We start from the raw sequence: 16,841 nt of genomic DNA on the forward strand, positions 1-16,841 counted from the left end.
TCTACTTATGTAAATAACAAAAAGGGCCTTTCTTGTGAGTTGCGAAGATTGTCCTGAATGAGAAAATAGCTGCTTTCCAGTGCTTTGGAAAAATGACAGGAGCTGATGGTAAATGAGAGGAAAATGAAGGCCATTTCCCATTTATTCCCTCCCTTTGGATCAGAAACTATTAAAATGTAAATCCAATGTTAAAACACTCAGTCAAGCAGAAAAGAGAAAACACAGGACAAAGGATGTTTGAGATATAACTACTGAGTTTGGGGAGGGGTGGGAGGTGGAGGGGAACCATTTGCTGTCTCCGGGAAAAAATATCACTTTCATCACAGGAAGAAAAAATAAGCTCTCTAGTTTCCTATGTCCTGAGGCTGAGTTTAATTAAGGCAAGAAAGGGCAGAGAGAAGTGATAAATAAAACAAAACCTAGATGTGTAAGAAACTGCCCTAGAGATGTTAGAGGAGTGGGAGGCTGGAAATCATCATTACATGAGGGATGAGATATGTCAAGGATAGAGGATGTCATGTGGACAATATAATGAAGCACCATATGGGAGAAGATAGTAAAATCCAAACACCTTTTATAATTGCAGAACTGAGATGCAGGGTGGATGCACGAGCACTGGTTCTTTGCTGTTTGACAAAATGGATCCTAGATGTCTTAGTCTTTGTCAATCTGGGCATGGAATAAGTGGTACCTGCAAGGTAATGTCCTTGGCCCAGGGCCACTTAAAAGTTTCATTGGTGATATGAAAGAGAAACACTAAGTGATAGATAATTTGTGTGGTAAGGATCACATTTCAAATGATCTTGGGAAAGAGGAAATATGGGCAGAAACATAACCAAAGGCAACGAGAATACCTGGAGCAAATGAGAAACCAAGTCAAATACAAAAGGCAAACCCAGGCTTGTCACTTTTTGGCTGGATGGATATGGACCTGTTACACCTTCATTATTCATCATTAGTCAATAAATGGAGCTAAACTGTACCTACCTCATTTTAGGTATTGTTAAAAGATTAAATAAATTAATATGTGTAAAGCACTTAAACAGTACCTGGCATGCACACAAAAATGCAATATATATAAAAAAATTAAAAACTATTGTGATGAGGGTTATCTTTCCAAGTTACTTAAGTGACTGAGGGACACAATTTGAGATGGTATAAAAGTAAAAATGTCATTGGGTAGCTCTGAGACAACTTGTAAAAGAGTTGAGAGTCAAGTCAGTGAAAAATCAACACAAGCATTCGATGGGGGATGGAAAGGATCTGGATTATAAATGGGAGGCTGAACTGCAGTCAACGGTGGACTGGAGAAAGCATGGGATCAGTCTAGGTTAAGGTGAGGGTGGTGTGTAAACTGCTCGTAAGCAGGGATCTGTGTCGCATTTGTTCACGGCTTATGAACCCAGTGCCTAGAACATAGCTTACTCCATTTGTTTGAGTAAACGGTTCCAGTGTTGGGTGGTCATTATAAAGGAATAGAATCAGAATGGACAACTGCTACAGTGTAGCAACATCAAAGGCCAAGGGAACTCCCAGAGTAAAGAGTCTGGGTTCTCTGGGGTGTCCAGAATTAGAAAATCCTGACATTTAGATAGTGGAAGACAACAAAGAATTAAAACAGTAGAAAATAGTATTTCTGAAGAAATGAGGTAATTACTTGAGTGCCCAGAATTATTGAGATAATAAAGACTGAGGAACATCAATTAATATTTTTCCTCTCCTCCCTCCTGTCTTTCCTCCCTCCCTTTGGATCTGTTGTCTTTCATCTACCAATCTACCCTGATATGAAGAAAGTAGTTACCATAAAATTTTTATCTCTTATATGAATGGAGCAAGGATACTATCAAGTGAGTTTAAAAAACAGTTGACGCTCTTCCTTAAATGCTTTGTAGAATTCTCCTGTGAAACCATCTGGTCCAGGGCTTTTGTGTGTTGGGAGTTTTTTGATGACTGCTTCAATTTCATCTGCTGTTATTGGTCTGCTCAGGTTTTCTGCTTCTTCTTCATTGAGTTTTGGAAGATTATATTTTTCTAGAAATGTGTCCATTTCACCTAGGTTTTCAAATTTCTTGGCATACAGTACTTCGTAGTAATTTCTTACAATCCTTTGTATTTCTGTGGTATCAGTTTTAATCTCTCCTCTTTCATTTCTAATTGTGGGTATTTGGATCCTCTCTCTTTTTATCTTGATGAGCCTACTTAAAGGCTTGTCGATTTTGTTTATCTTTTCAAAGAACCAGCTCCTGGATTCATTGATCCTTACAATTGTGATTTTAGTCTCTATGTCATTTAACTTTGCTCTGATCTTGGTTATTTCCTTCCTTCTGCTTGCTCTGGGCTGTCTTTGTTGTTGTTCTTCGAGTTCTTGTAGGCGTAGGGTTAGGTGGTTTGTTTGAAATGTTTCTATCTTTTTAAGGTAGGCCTGTATTGCTATGAACTTCCCTCTCAGGACTGCCTTTGCTGTGTCCCATAGGTTTTGGGTTGTTGTGAGTTCATTTTCATTTGTTTCCAGAAAGGTTTTGATTTCTTCCCTAATCTCGTTCTTGACCCATTCATTGTTTAATAGCATGCTATTCAGTCTCCATGATTTTGAGTGTTTTGGGTTTTTTCCTTTGGGGTTGGTTTCTAGTTTCTAGTTTCTAGTCCCTTGTGGTCAGAGAAAATGCTTGATATGATTTCAATTTTCTTGAATTTGTTGAGGCTTGCTTTGTGTCCTATCATGCGGTTTATCTTTGAAAAAGTTCCATGTACACTTGAAAAGAATGTGTATTTTGCTTCTTTGGGATGAAAAGCTCTATAAATATCAGTTAAGTCCATTTCATCTAGGATATTGTTAAGTGACATAATATCCTTGTTGATATTTTGTTTGGAAGACCTGTCCATTTTTGACAGTGGGGTGTTAAAATCCCCTACTATAATTGTGTTGCTGTCAATATCCTTCTTGAAGTCCTCCAAGATTTTCTTTATGTATTTGGGTGCTCCTATGTTGGGTGCATGTATATTTACAATGTTTATGTCTTCTTCCTTTGAGTATTATGAAGTGACCTTCTGGGTCTCTCTTTATGGCCCTTCTTTGGAAGTCTATTTTGTCTGATATGAGTATTTCTACCCCTGCTTTTCTTTCCTGTCTGTTTGCTTGGAAAATTTGTTTCCAGCCCTTCACTTTCAGTCTGTGTAAGTCTTTTGTCCTGAGATGGGTCTCTTGTAGGCAGCATATGTGTGGGTCATGTTTTCTTATCCATTCAGCTCTTCTATGTCTTTTGATTGGAGCATTTAATCCATTTATGTTTAAGGTTATTATCGATAGGTAGTTATCATTGCCATTTTTTCCTACCTGTGTTCCTCTGTCTTTCTCTTTTCCTTCCTTTCCTTAAAGCAGTCCCTTTAGCATCTCTTACAGAGCTGGTTTGGTGGGGCTGTATTCTTTTAGACTTCTTTTGTCTGGGAAACTCTTTATTTGGCCTTCTATCTTGATTGAGAGGCTTGCTGGGTAAAGTAGCCTTGGTTGCAGGCCTCTGGTTCTCATTACTTGAAATACTTTTTGCCATTCTCTTCTGGCTTGGAGCATTTCCATTGAGAAGTCAGTTGCTAACCTTATTGGGGCTCCTTTGTATGTTACTTCCTTTTTCTCCCTTGCTGCCTTTAAGATCCTCTCTTTGCCTTGGAATTTTGCCATTTTAATTATGATGTGTCTTGCAGTGGGTCTCTTTGGGTTCCTCTTGCTCAGGACTCTCTGTGTTTTCTGGAGTTGTGTGACTTTTTCTCTCATCAGATTCGGGAAATTTTCCATCATTACTTTTCAAACAGGTTTTCTATCTCTTGCTCTTCTTCTTCTCCTTCTGGTATTCCTATTATACGGATATTGTTACGTTTCATGTTGTCCTGCATTTCCCTTATTGCCTCTTCATTCTTTCTGAGCCTCTTTTCCTTTTCTTGCTCTTTCTGGGTGTTTTTTTCTACTTTGTCCTCCAGCTCGCTGATCCGATCCTCTGCTTCATCAAGTTTGCTTTTCATTCCTTCTACTGTGTTCTTCAATTCAGAAATTGTATTCTTTATTTCCTCTTGGCCCTTGTTGATAGTTTCTATTTCCTTTTTCATGTTGATATAGTTTGCAGTGAGTTCATTGTAGTTTCCCTGTAGTTTCTGGTAGTTCTCTGTGAGCTCAGTGAGCTTCCTGATAACCATTGCTTTGAACTCAGTATCTGATAGTTGACTTGCCTCTTTTTCAGTTAGCATTCTTTCTGAGGCTTCCTCTTTTCCTTTTATTTGGGGATTGTTTCTTTGTCTTCCCATTTTTTGTGAGACTCTTCTTGTTATGCTCTGCTTCTTAAATTGATCTGTCTGATTCCCTAGGTTTATGGTATGAACTTCTATGGTAGAATGCCAGTGGGATTCAGTGGTGCTGTCTCCTTAATCTCCTGTGCTCACTGGTCTTGAGTTGACATTTATGGGTGTAACACGGTCTAATTCTGGTCTTTTCAGCACTCCGGGTTTTATTGTCTCTGTGGGTAAAAGAGAAAGGAGGGGGGAAAAGAAGAAAAAGAAGAAGGGAAGGAGGGAAAAAGGGAATAGAAAAGGAAAGGAAGAAAGGGAGAAGAAATAAAGAAAGATCAAGGCATGATAAGAAGGAATTTTAACAAAAATTAAAACAAAAGAATAAATAAAAGAAGGCAGGAAGAAGGAATAAAAAAGGTAAAGGTTGGAAGGAAGAAGGAATAAAAAAAGAAGTACAGGAAGGAAGAAGGAATTCAGGGGGAAAGAAGGAAAGAAAAAAAAAAGAAAAAAAGAAAAGTGTTCTGCTGGCTTTAAACCAGTCAGGTTAGTTCTGCTGGTATTCCTGTCTGTGGAATGGGAGAGGGTGGTTGGAAGGATTGGTTTCACTTTTCCCCCTTCCTGAGCCACACTCTTCGCTGTTGTTCAGAATTCAGTCTAGTTCCTCCGGGTCCTTCTTCTCCCCACTAGGCCTTTAGTTCACCAGCTGTGCTGTCCTTGAGTTGCACCAATTAGGGGCAACTCACACTCCCCCTTCTTGCTCTTTGCTGTCTTAGATGCTGGGGGCTCTCGGTGCTGCTATGGGGTAGTTCAGTCCCCTACTGGGTCGAGTCTTTCCAGGGAATGTAATCTCCCCTAGCCCTGCAGTTCCCCTCTGCTGTGTGTTCTGCCTTAGTCCTAGAGAGCCAGTAGGCCTTGCAGGGATCTGTGCGCAGGGGCTATGTAGGAGTTGTTCAGAACCAGTGCTTTTAGGTGTGGTCGCTCACATTCAGCCAGGCCGTTGATCAGCAGATCTGCTGCTTTGGGCCTGGTTCAGGCTCGACCGGCTGGTCCAACGCTCTGTGCCTGAGTCATGCGGTAGGCTGGTCTGCCGATTTGGGGTTGTGTGTGGGGCAGCTAGCCTCTGCTCCCGGTGCACACCCACCCAAGGTTTCAGGTGTGGGCCCCCAGTCTGCTAATCTGGGTGCGCACACCCGGGCTTCAGGTGAGTGCCGGGGCTGCTTATCCTGCCTTCACAGCCCAGGGGCTGAGGGAGGAGGGCGCCAGAGGCCGGGGCTGCTGCAGAGAGTTCTCTAGTGAGCCCCTGAGTGCCTCTATTTTCTTTTTCTTTTTGAGAAATTCTTCCTGTTCAAGACCCCCTGGTCCAAACAAGCACCTGGCTGCTCACATAGCTCAGCCTGGCTCTCTCCCAAGAACCTGCAGCAGACCCTGCGCCCGAGCCAGGGTTTCAGGGGCCCTGGTCCCCGAGCTGGTCCCAGGGACCTTATTGTCCTTAAGCACTCTTCTTACCGTCAGATCTTTCAATGTCCTCTATCTTTGGTCTCCGATCTTCATATATGCTGGAATACTGTTGGCTGTTCGCTCTGCTCCTCAGATCAGCTAGGTGTTTCACTGGTGTTTAGGGGAAGTGGACTCCACTCCCACCTATCACCCCGCCATCTTCCCACCTCCAATATTCAATTTTCAAATGTTTCTAAAGTGCTTAGAGATCCTCAGTATGGGTTTCCATGGAAACATGAAAGTCTGTCTCAGAAACAAATGGCGGGAAAAGGGCACAGATAGTCACATTTAATATCTTTTTACACTCTATCTATTTTTGTACATTTGTGAGGACAAGCAGGTTAAAAGAGTGATCCAAACACTCAGACATACTTTAATGGTTATTTCAATAAAATGGAGGACGTTTTTCATTTGGCTTTTGTTTTATACAGCTTTCACACAATACAGAGGTTATTTCTAAATTCTTTCTTTAATTTCTTACTTTATTTCATCTTGTGTACCAACTGATTCTTGTTAAATATTTATGGACAAGATTAAAGACTTTATAAAACTTAGCAGCTGGCAGCTGTCCTCGCCTAAAGGATAAAGCAGAGAGTTTTCACTTTAATTGGATAACTGTGGGACTGAAATATCTAACCCTCAAGGGAAAAACAAGAATTAAAATATGTAAAGCAATATTTAAAAGAGAAAATCACCTTTTACAGTCTGTAGTCTTTATTTCTTCAGGTAGTTTTCTGTGAAGGTGAAGTTACAGTGCTGTTTTTTATAGTTTCCTAAGATTGGAGACACATTTCATTGTTTGAGAATATTTCCTAATAAGATTGAAGTAGTGAACACAGAATTTTAGTCCTCGTTGTGACATAAAATCACCTATCATATTTCACTTCTAAGGATCTTTAACATAACTGTCTCATGACCAAGTTATAAAATGACAGAATAAACTAAAATATTGCAGAGGGTGGATAAAACTACTAAACTGACTGTCTGACATTGAATGTAACAGGCAACAGTTGAAAAAGTGATTTTTCCATTTTCAATTCAATACTTGCCTGATGTTTAATAGACGTACTTATTAATTTTAAATTTATTTTATTTTTTAATTAGTTTATATTCAATGTTATTTTGTATTAGTTTCAGGCGTAGAGCACATTGGTTAGATAATCACATATTGTACCCAACTGGAACCATACACAGTTATTACAATACCATTGACTATATTCTCTATGCTGTAATTTATATCTCTATGACTATTCTGTAACTACCAATTTGTACTTTTTAATCCCTTCACCTCTTTCATCCAATTCCCCACAACCCTTCCCCTCTGGGAACCATCAGTCGGTTCTCTGTATCATGAGTCTATTTCTGTTTTGTTTGCTTGTTTATTTTGTTCTTTAGATTCCACATATAATTGAAATCATATGGTATTTGTCTTTCTCTCACTGACTTATTTCACTCAGCATAATACCCTCTGAGTCCATCCATGCAAATGGTAAGATTTCATTCTTTTTATGGCCAAATAATATTTCATTGTGAACCTCTTGTTGGTCTGAGAGACCCAGCTTAACCTTGATAAGTCACGTTCCCTCTGTGCTTCCATAATGTATGAGGGTTGGATAAGATATTTCCTAAGAGTTTTTTTTAAGGCCCAAGTGTCTAAGTCAGGGTTGGTAAGAAAAGGACCATGAGCCAACAAGTCATGTTCCACTGCTTGTTTTTATATAGCTCTGTAAACTAAGACTGATTTTTAAAAATAGTTTTAAATGGTTTGGGAAAAATCAGAAGATTAACATTTTGTGAAATATGTGAAATTTATATGAAATTCAAATCTTGTGTCCATAAGTAATTTTTTTTAACACAACCAAGTGCATTTGTTTATGTACTGTCTCTGCGGTTTTCACAGGACCATGGTGACTTTTAGCAGTAGTGACAGAGATCACAGGACCTACAAAGCCAAAATGTTTACTTTCTGGTCTTTATAGGAAAAGGCTGCCATCATCTATCTAAATGATTGTGAGTCAATTGGAAAGAATCAATCAAGTCATCTTTTCGTTGTTGTTGTTTGTTTGAATGGTAATGTTATTAATAGAACTGATTGGGTTTAGACAAAGTTTTTGTTACGATTTTGCTCTGTTATTAGAGGGGGAAAATGTGTCTTTCTTCAAACAAACCAGATAACTTATGGACATGAAGCAATTTCTCTGTGTTATTTTGCTTCCCTCAGCTTTACATGAGTAGAGTCAGCTGCACTCCTAGAGGAGTGGGGTAGGTGGGTGATGGTGACTTATGCACCAAAGGTTTCAAGATTCCATTCCCTTGCAGTCTGCCATGTTTACAGGTTTCAAACCCACATCCAGGGAAAAACTCTTGACAGACTGAAGTGCAAGTGAAACTACCTCAGTGTTGGGCATTTACATGCATAGTTTGTTTATTCCTTATGACAACCTCATTTCCAAGCCTGGGGCTTGGAGAGGTTAGACAGCAAGTAAGTAGAGGAGAGTGGATTTGAGCATAGGTCTATTTGACTTCAAAGCTCATTCTCTTACAAACTCAATTTAATATTCACAAGGAGAACTTTCTTTTCCTAGTATAAGGAAGTCTACCAAAGTAAGACTGGAAGATATAAGTTTGGATCATAGCAAGGTCCAGAAACCTCTGTCAGTCTCTGACTCTGTCTCCTATAGCCAGGGCTGGCAAAACACTCCCTAAAGTTCTTCCAATCTTTGTGTTTAAAGGTCAGAACTTTTCTTGACAGGATTCTGTTTGCTTTTTATCCCCCTATGCTGTCAATTCGTGGTGTTGATGTGACACCCATCTTTAAGCACTGGCTCCCAGTATGCAGAGTGGAGCCAGGAACCTTGACATCTTTACTGGCCATTTATTCCCAAGCACTACCTCCCCCATCCAGTCTGTGAGGAGCCTTCCTACCTGGGCAGATCCCATCTTCCTCTGAGCCCCCATCTGTAGACTCAACATTCTGTCACGGAATCTGACTAGATTGTATGCTTCTTGAGGTCAAGAATTGTGTCTTAGCCCTTGGTACTCTTGTAGTACTGAACACAGTACCTTGTGAAGGCAATGAACATTTGTTGAGAAGGATTACATAAAAAAATTTTCATTTTAGCAATTTACCCCATTACAAATTAATTAATTAATTAATTGGAGAGAGGGGAAGGGAAGGAAAAAGGGAGAAAAACAATGTGAGAGAGAGACATTGAGTGATTGTCTCTCATACTCACCTGGCCATATGTGCCCTGACAGGGGACTGAATCCACAGCCCAGGCACGTGCCCTGACTGGGGAACCAAACCCATGACTTTTCCCTTTGCAGGATGACACCCAACCAATTGATCCATGGAGATGAGGGATACCTCATTACCTATTTCCAGAATGGCTACTCTACACTGAAAAGAGCATACTGAGTGATGCAAGGCTGTTGCACTTTCTTCAGCAGAAATAGGGCAGGTTTGACCTGAGATGTGGCATGTAGGCACAGCAATTTTGAAAGAGATTGTTAGGTTCACTGGGAAGAAAGATGCTTCTTCTGTGCTACCTATGCTATATACCAGGACACTCTGATTCTTCTTGCCAGAAATGATGGCAACTTTTAAATCCTGCTGGGTTTTTTTGGCTACAAGAAATCCACTTTAGCGTTATATAAATTTAAGGTGTATGGCATAATGATTTTATTTACATGTACTGTGAAATGATTATTACAATAAGCTTAGTCAATGGCCATCAGTCATATAATACAAAAAATATTTTTCCCTTGTGATGGGAACTCTTAGTATCTTACTCTCTTAATATCTTTCTAATACACTACACAGCTGTGTTAGTTACTGTACTCATGTTGTACTTTACATCCTTAGCAGTTATTTTTTCTTATAACTGGATGTTTGTACTTTTTGACACCTTCATCTAATTCTTCCATCCCCCACCCCCTGACTCTGGCAGCCACCATTGTACTCTTTGTTTCTATGAGATTTTTTTAAAGATTCCACATATAAATAAGGTTATATAGTATTTGTCTTTCTCTGACTTCTTTCACTTAGCACAGTGCCTTATGTCCATCCATGTTGTCACAAATAGCAGGATATCCTTCTATTTTGTGGCTGAATATTTCATTGTGTATATGTATTACAGCTTCTTTATCTAAATCCTGATATTGACACCCTTCTCAGTCTCCAGGGAGCTGTCAGGAGTCAGGGGCTAGTGGTGAAGAGTACATGCTTTGGCATAAGTAGATTTGTGTTTTCAGTCCCAGTTCTGTCAGGTATAAGCTGTGCAACCTTGGACATCTACTTAAATCTCTAGATCTCAGTTTTTTCATTTGTAAGATAAGAGTACTAATAACACTTACGTCAGTGATTTATCCCAAGCATTAGATGGGAAAATCCACCCAAAGCACTTACATGACAGCAATCAAATTGCTGACACTAAGATAATAAGAGAGCTACACAATCCTGATTGTTTTTTGGTGACAGGAGTGCTTGTCAACTAAACAGTACACATTTTAATTTAGTCTGTAGGGGGCTGGTATAGGAGAGGGAAGAGATATAGGAGAAACTTTGAAAAGTCCTGTTTCCCCTCTCTGCTCACACCTCCCTCTCCCCATACCCACTTTTGCCCCTACACTGTGGGCAGTGGCATAGGTATACTCCATTGTTTCTTCAGCAAAGCCTATGCCATACTGGAGTGAGCCATGTTTTGGCATCTGTTTATAAGAATCTTGGAAGAGTCATTGACACAGCAGTGTTGGGTGGATGCACTGTGTGTTTGTGAGCCTTCCCATATGCATTGCATAGGGTGGGACCAGGGTCTTTGCCAGTCCTAATTCCTGATCCCTACCCTATATACAGGGTGAGCTGGGAGGTTGGGCTCGGGGTACCTGCTCTTTACATCTGGGCTCTCAACGTAGAATAATAATGCAAAAATATTTCATACCTTTACTATGTGCCAGACACTGTTCCACTTTATATGTATTATCTCATTTAACTTTCACAGCCATGTCTATTTTAGAAATTAAGAAACAGATATAGAGGAGCTTCCAGCCAAGATGGAGGTGTAGGTAGATATACTGTGCCTCCTCGCACAACCAAAAGAAGGACAACAACAATTTAAAAACAAAAACAACCAGAACTGACAGAAAATCAAACTGTATGGAAGTCTGACAACCAAGGAGACGAAGAAGAAACATTCATCCAGACCCGTAGGAGGGGTGGAGATGGGTAGCCGGGGCAGAGAGGACTCAAGGCAAGGGAGGGCTGGCGGACCCAGCAAGGTGGCGGATTGTGGAACAGGGCAGGCCAGGCTGCAGCTAGCAGACCCCACAAGGTAGTGGCTGACAGACCCCTCGGCCCCACATTCACGCATAGATAAACTGGGAGGAATGGCGGGGAAGTGAAGCAGACCACACAACCCAGGGCTCCAGCCCAGGAAAATAAAGCCTCAAACCTCTGAGTGAAAACACCCGTGGGGGTTGAGGAGGCAGCAGGAGAAACTCCCAGCCTCACAGGAGAGTTATTGGAGAGACCCACAGGGGTCTAGAGTGTGCACAAGCCCACCCACCCACTCGGGAATCAGCACCAGAGGGGCCCAATTTGATTACGGGTGGTAGAGAGAGTGACTGAAATCCATCAGAGAGTGGAGCAAGTGCCATTGCTCCCTCTCGGCCCCTCCCCCACATACAACATCACAGACCAGCGACCAGCGTTACCCCGCCCTGCTGAACACCTGAGGCTCTGCCCCTTTATGTAACAGGTGCACCAAAACAAAAACCAAACAAACAAAAGGCCCCAATGAAAGAACAGATCAAAGCTCCAGAAATAATACAACTAAGCAACCAAGAGATAGCCAACCTATCAGATGCACAGTTCAAAACACTGGTATCAGGAAGCTCACAGAATTGGTTGAATTTGGTCACAAATTAGATGAAAAAATGAAGGCTGTGCTAAGAGAAACAAAGGAAAATGTACAGGGAACCAACAGTGATGGGAAGGAAACTGGAACTCAGATCAACGGTGTGGACCAGAAGAAAGAAAGAAACATCCAACCAGAAAAGAATGAAGAAACAAGAATTCAGAAAAATGAAGGGAGGGTTAGGAACCTCCAGGACATCTTGAAATGTTCCAACATCCGAATTATAGGGGTGCCAGAAGGAGAAGAGGAAAAACAAGAAATTGAAAACTTATTTGAACAAATAATGAAGGAGAACTTCCCTAATCTGGCAAAGGAAATAGACTTCCAGGAAGGCCAGGAAGCTCAGAGAGACCCAAAGAAGCTGGACCCAAGGAGGAACACACCAAGGCACATCATCATTACATTAGCCAAGATGAAACAGAAGGAGAGAATCTTAGAAGCAGCAAGAGAAAAGGACACAGTTATCTACAAAGGAGTTCCCATAAGACTGTCAGCTGATTTCTCAAAAGAGACCTTACAGGCAAGAAGGGGCTGGCAAGAAGTATTCCTAGTCATGAAAGGCAAGGGCCTACATCCAAGATTATTGTATCCAGCAAAGCTATCATTTAGAATGATAGGGCAGATTAAGTGCTTCCCAGAAAAGGTCAAGTTAAAGGAGTTCATCATCACCAAGCCCTTATTCTATGAAATGTTAAAGGGATTATTCTAAGAAAAAGAAGATAAAAAATATGAACAGTAAAAAATTACAGCAAACTCACACTTATTAAGAACCACACCTAAAACAAAATCAAAAGCAAACTAAGCAAACAACTAGAACAGGAACAGAACCACAGAAATGGAGATCACATGAAGGGTTATCGACAGGGGAGTAGGAGGGGTAGAGAGGGGGGAAAGGTAGAGAATAAGTAGCATAAATGGTAGGTAGAAAATAGACAGGGGGAGGTTAAGAATAGTATAGGAAATGTAGAAGCCAAAGAACTTATATGTATGACCCATGGACATGAACTATAGGGGGAGGAATGTGGGAGAGAGAGGGTGAGCAGGATGGAGTGGAATGAAGGGGGGGAAATGGGACAACTGTAATAGCATAATCAATACATATATTAAAAAAAGAAACAGATATAGAAAATTTAAGTAACTTGCTCAATATTATATAGCTGAGGACACAAGAATTAAACCCAAGCCATTGACATCAGAAGCCAAGCTAACATAAGCCTGAGTGGCTTGGTGCTTGTCAGCTATTAAGAGTTTGTTCTAAAATTTCTGGCAAAAATTTTACAGCCCTCAGTAATATACTTTGACTCAAATGCTATAGTTCAGATCATCACTTTGTTTTCTTAGGGGAAAAAATCCAGTTGAGAAAGGATTATACTTGGAGTCATTTAAAAACTAATTTGATAGCTAAAATTGTTCCTTAGAAATAAAACCTTTCTCACTTTGTGCTCCCAAAGCCTTTATTTCTGTGTGTAGGGTAGTGGGGAAGTGAGGAGTTGGAGGTGGGAAGTTGGATGAGCTGAGAAAATAAGTGGATTTTCTCTGGTGTCTAATCCACTAATTATGCAGAACAAAACTGAATCACAGTTGTAATTCAGCTTTTGCTGTTTGCATTAAGAAATGCTGTTGGTAGGGCTGTGAGCAGGAAAAGGGAAAAGGATGTTGCAAATCATTACTCAGTGTGAATGGAGTGAATGTTAGCTGTATGGTTTTTTTTTTTTTTTCATTGAGTTTAAAGGAACTAAACATCTAAATTTTCTCTAATGATAGAAATTTTGGGGAAGTAATAGATAAAACTATTGGATGAAAAGCTTAGCGCTGGTCAGCACTTGTACCTTTCTTCGAGTTTGCTTGGAGACCAAGGCTATCACTCCTGTTATGTGTGTAATAGTGCTCATCTGTCATGGGGTCACTTTTATGTACTCTACCATTTGGAAGCTACTTGGGGGTGTACCTCTCTCTAGTCTTCATGGAATACCAAATGCCATCAAATGCTAACAATCTGAGGAAAACACCAAGAAGGTGAATTTCTTCTGATGTAGAAAAGAGAAAGACCAGGGACAAAAAGCAGTTCTGTGTGGCATGTCTGTAGAGAAAGTAAAGTTTTCTAGAAAGTTTTATGGTGCAGGGATGGGATTGTCTCTGCCCAGAATTTTTGCTCCTGTTTTCTCTCTCACTGCCTTTCTCTCTCTTCTATCATTTCTTACTAGCTTTATAAAACTGTCTTTTAGAGAGAGGCTTTACTTCAATTTGTGTCCCAGCTGACATCATTCTCTATTTGCGATACTGTGTTTCTGCCAACTACCATGCAGGAAACCAGACATCTAGTCTGACACAGCAAGTGGAAGGTTTTGAAGTCATGCAGGTCTTCAACACAACCTGAGCCCTGAGCTCATCTCCAGCTTTTTAAATGGACAAGGAGTTCCCTTTCAGTCTCAGGTAGAATTCATGTTTCTGAAGCCTCTCCTGGGAAGAGCATGGAAGTGGAAAGAGTAGGTGGCTACAGGAAGAGAGGGTGCAAATGTATGTGTACCTTTGATACAAGGGGTCAGGTGTGATATAAGTAGAGGAAACCATGAATAAGGACTTCGAGACCCAACTGCTCCCTAAGTGGTGAAATTGCCTGACTCCTCTTCTTGCCACAACACAGGTTTTTGTTTGTTTTATAAAGATATAATCCACCTATTACCCTGTGGGGGAGCTCCATCCAGCAGAGCCCTCCTGGCTGCCGTGAATGAGAATAAGTCTACCAAGACATGATCTGCTTGGGGAGAAGGCTGTCTAGTCTCTCAGAGGAGAAAGGCCTTAAGCCTTTTTCTCAATGGACTTTTATTGGGTTTAGTTTGCATAGGAATACAGGGCATATATGTAAAGCTCATCAGTCATTGTCAGGCAGCAATGATCAAGGAACAGGTAACATTCAAAGAACTATAAGGGCTTATTCTGGGTCAGGGTCAGATAGATAGAGTGATGCCAAAGGGCCATAAAAGTTTGGGAAACAAACTCATTTTGTGTTTGGACCTTTAACATTTAAATTGAGGGCATTCTTAGCAAAGTAGCTTTCACAGGATTTTATGCATTCTTTCTTAGGCCTGATTTCCCTGGGAACCACCTGTTCCAGCACAGGGACGCACCCACCTCTGGCATTGTTTTAGGCTTAAGTCAGGTGGAGGAAGTAAGGCAGCCAAGAGATTAGAAGACTTCTTACAGATAAAATGAGGACTCAGGCTATAACAAAGCTGAGGGGTAAATGTCCATCACCCCTTTTCTATAGTCCCCTAAGTCCTTCTCTGATGGTCCCTTCTTGACTGTGTCTGTCTTAGGTTGTTCCTCCCTTGAGGAATCTTACACATCATTGACTATCCAGCCATCCTCCAGGGGCCAAGCAGGGTGAAGTAAAGGGGCAGCCCCTGCCAGGAGGATAAGTTTTGTCTTCTTAGTGGCTTATGGTCCCAAGGTCTTTATACTCAGCTTTAGCCATGGGGGCGGTGACAGCTTCTGAAACCAGGCAGGGTGGTTCCCAATTCATCCACTGAAAGTATACCATTTGTTACATATTTACATATTTGTATAACCATCAATTTTAGAATGTGTTCTACAATCAATTTTAGAATATTTTCATCACCCCCACCACCCCCAAATCCTGCACTCCTGGTAATCACTCCTCATTTCCCCTACATCTCTGCCCTGGCAACCACTTAACCTATGTTCTCTCTCTGAGGATTTGCTTATCTTGGTACTTTGGAAATGGAACCATACAGTAATGTGATTTTTGTGACTGGCTTCTTTCACTCAGCATAATTTTTTCCCATGTTTATATTTATTGTAGCATGTGTCAGTACTTCATTCCCTTTTATTACTGAATAATATCCCACTGTATGGATATACATTTTTATCCATTCATCAGTTAATGGACATTTGGGTTCTTTCCATTTTGTGGTTGTTATGAATAATTCTGTATGAACATTTGTGTATGAGCTTTTGTGTGAATCATTTCTCTTTGGTAGATATTTAGGAGTAGAACTGCTGAGTCATGTGGTAACTCTATGCTTGACCTTTTGAGGAACAGCCAGACTGCTTTCCAAAGCAGCTGCACTGTTTAGCATGGGTTTTGAAAATGTAATTTCCTTGGCTCCCTTCTCCATCATCTACTCTGTCAGAATGTGTTTCAAATATCACTTCCTCAGGGACACCTTAGCTGACCTTTAAGACTAATTCAGTCCTCTTTGTTATATGCTCTTATAACCATAAATTTTCTTTTTGCATTGTGTAAAAATTTAATTATTTTTTGTATAAATATTTTACTAACTTGAGACTCCTTGTGCTTCAGTTTATTTATTTATTTATGTATTTATTTATAAAATAAGGGTAATGATATTTAAATACACATGAGAATGCTAGGGTCAAAAGTGTCTAGCATTTTGAGGCCTAGAGCATTGTAAGGCTAGAAATGGCAGTTAATGTTTTCATATTTTTGTATAGAACATAAAGTTAGCACCATGATTAAACATTTAGTAAGCATGAGCCGGACATGATTAGCTTTTCCCAAAGTTTTCTGTTAATACTGATACTTGCTTTATGTGTTTTGTTGCTTAGAAGCATTTACCTGCAAAAAAACCCCCTCAAAAACAAAAACAAAAACAAAATCTAACAGAGGTTTAGGAAAATATAATGGAAAGACATAAATGGAAAATATTCTACCTATTAATTTATTTGAATTTGGAAATGTATTTACGTTGGGAAAATGGGTTACTATTTTATTTTAGAATGAAAGGGCTTTGTCTAGCTCAAGGAATGCCAGGACTGGTTGAGGCATACTTTGTGAACCATGGTTTCTAGCAACACATACAATGAATATTTTTTTGGTTCATTTGCAGATCCATGTGTCCCTGGGAATCCTGAATAGCCAATCTCTATATTTTACAAGGTATTTGGCTTTTCCCCCTGAAGGTTGGCCAAGGCCAAGGCAATAATTCTCTGGCTGGGAACTGGGCTGCCTGATAAGTTTCTCCACAGCTCCCCAAGGCTGGGACTGCTGAGAACAAAGCATTTGAAGGAGAGGGTGGGGAGCATCCCACCCCTTGCCCATATCTGTGGTTTTGGTGTAAGTGTCATCTTCCAGGTAGTGCCAGCATTGCTAGACGGTAAAGGAAAAATGCC

The sequence above is a fragment of the Desmodus rotundus genome, chromosome 2, assembly GCF_022682495.2.
Source record: "Desmodus rotundus isolate HL8 chromosome 2, HLdesRot8A.1, whole genome shotgun sequence".
Taxonomy (NCBI): Eukaryota; Metazoa; Chordata; class Mammalia; order Chiroptera; family Phyllostomidae; genus Desmodus; species Desmodus rotundus.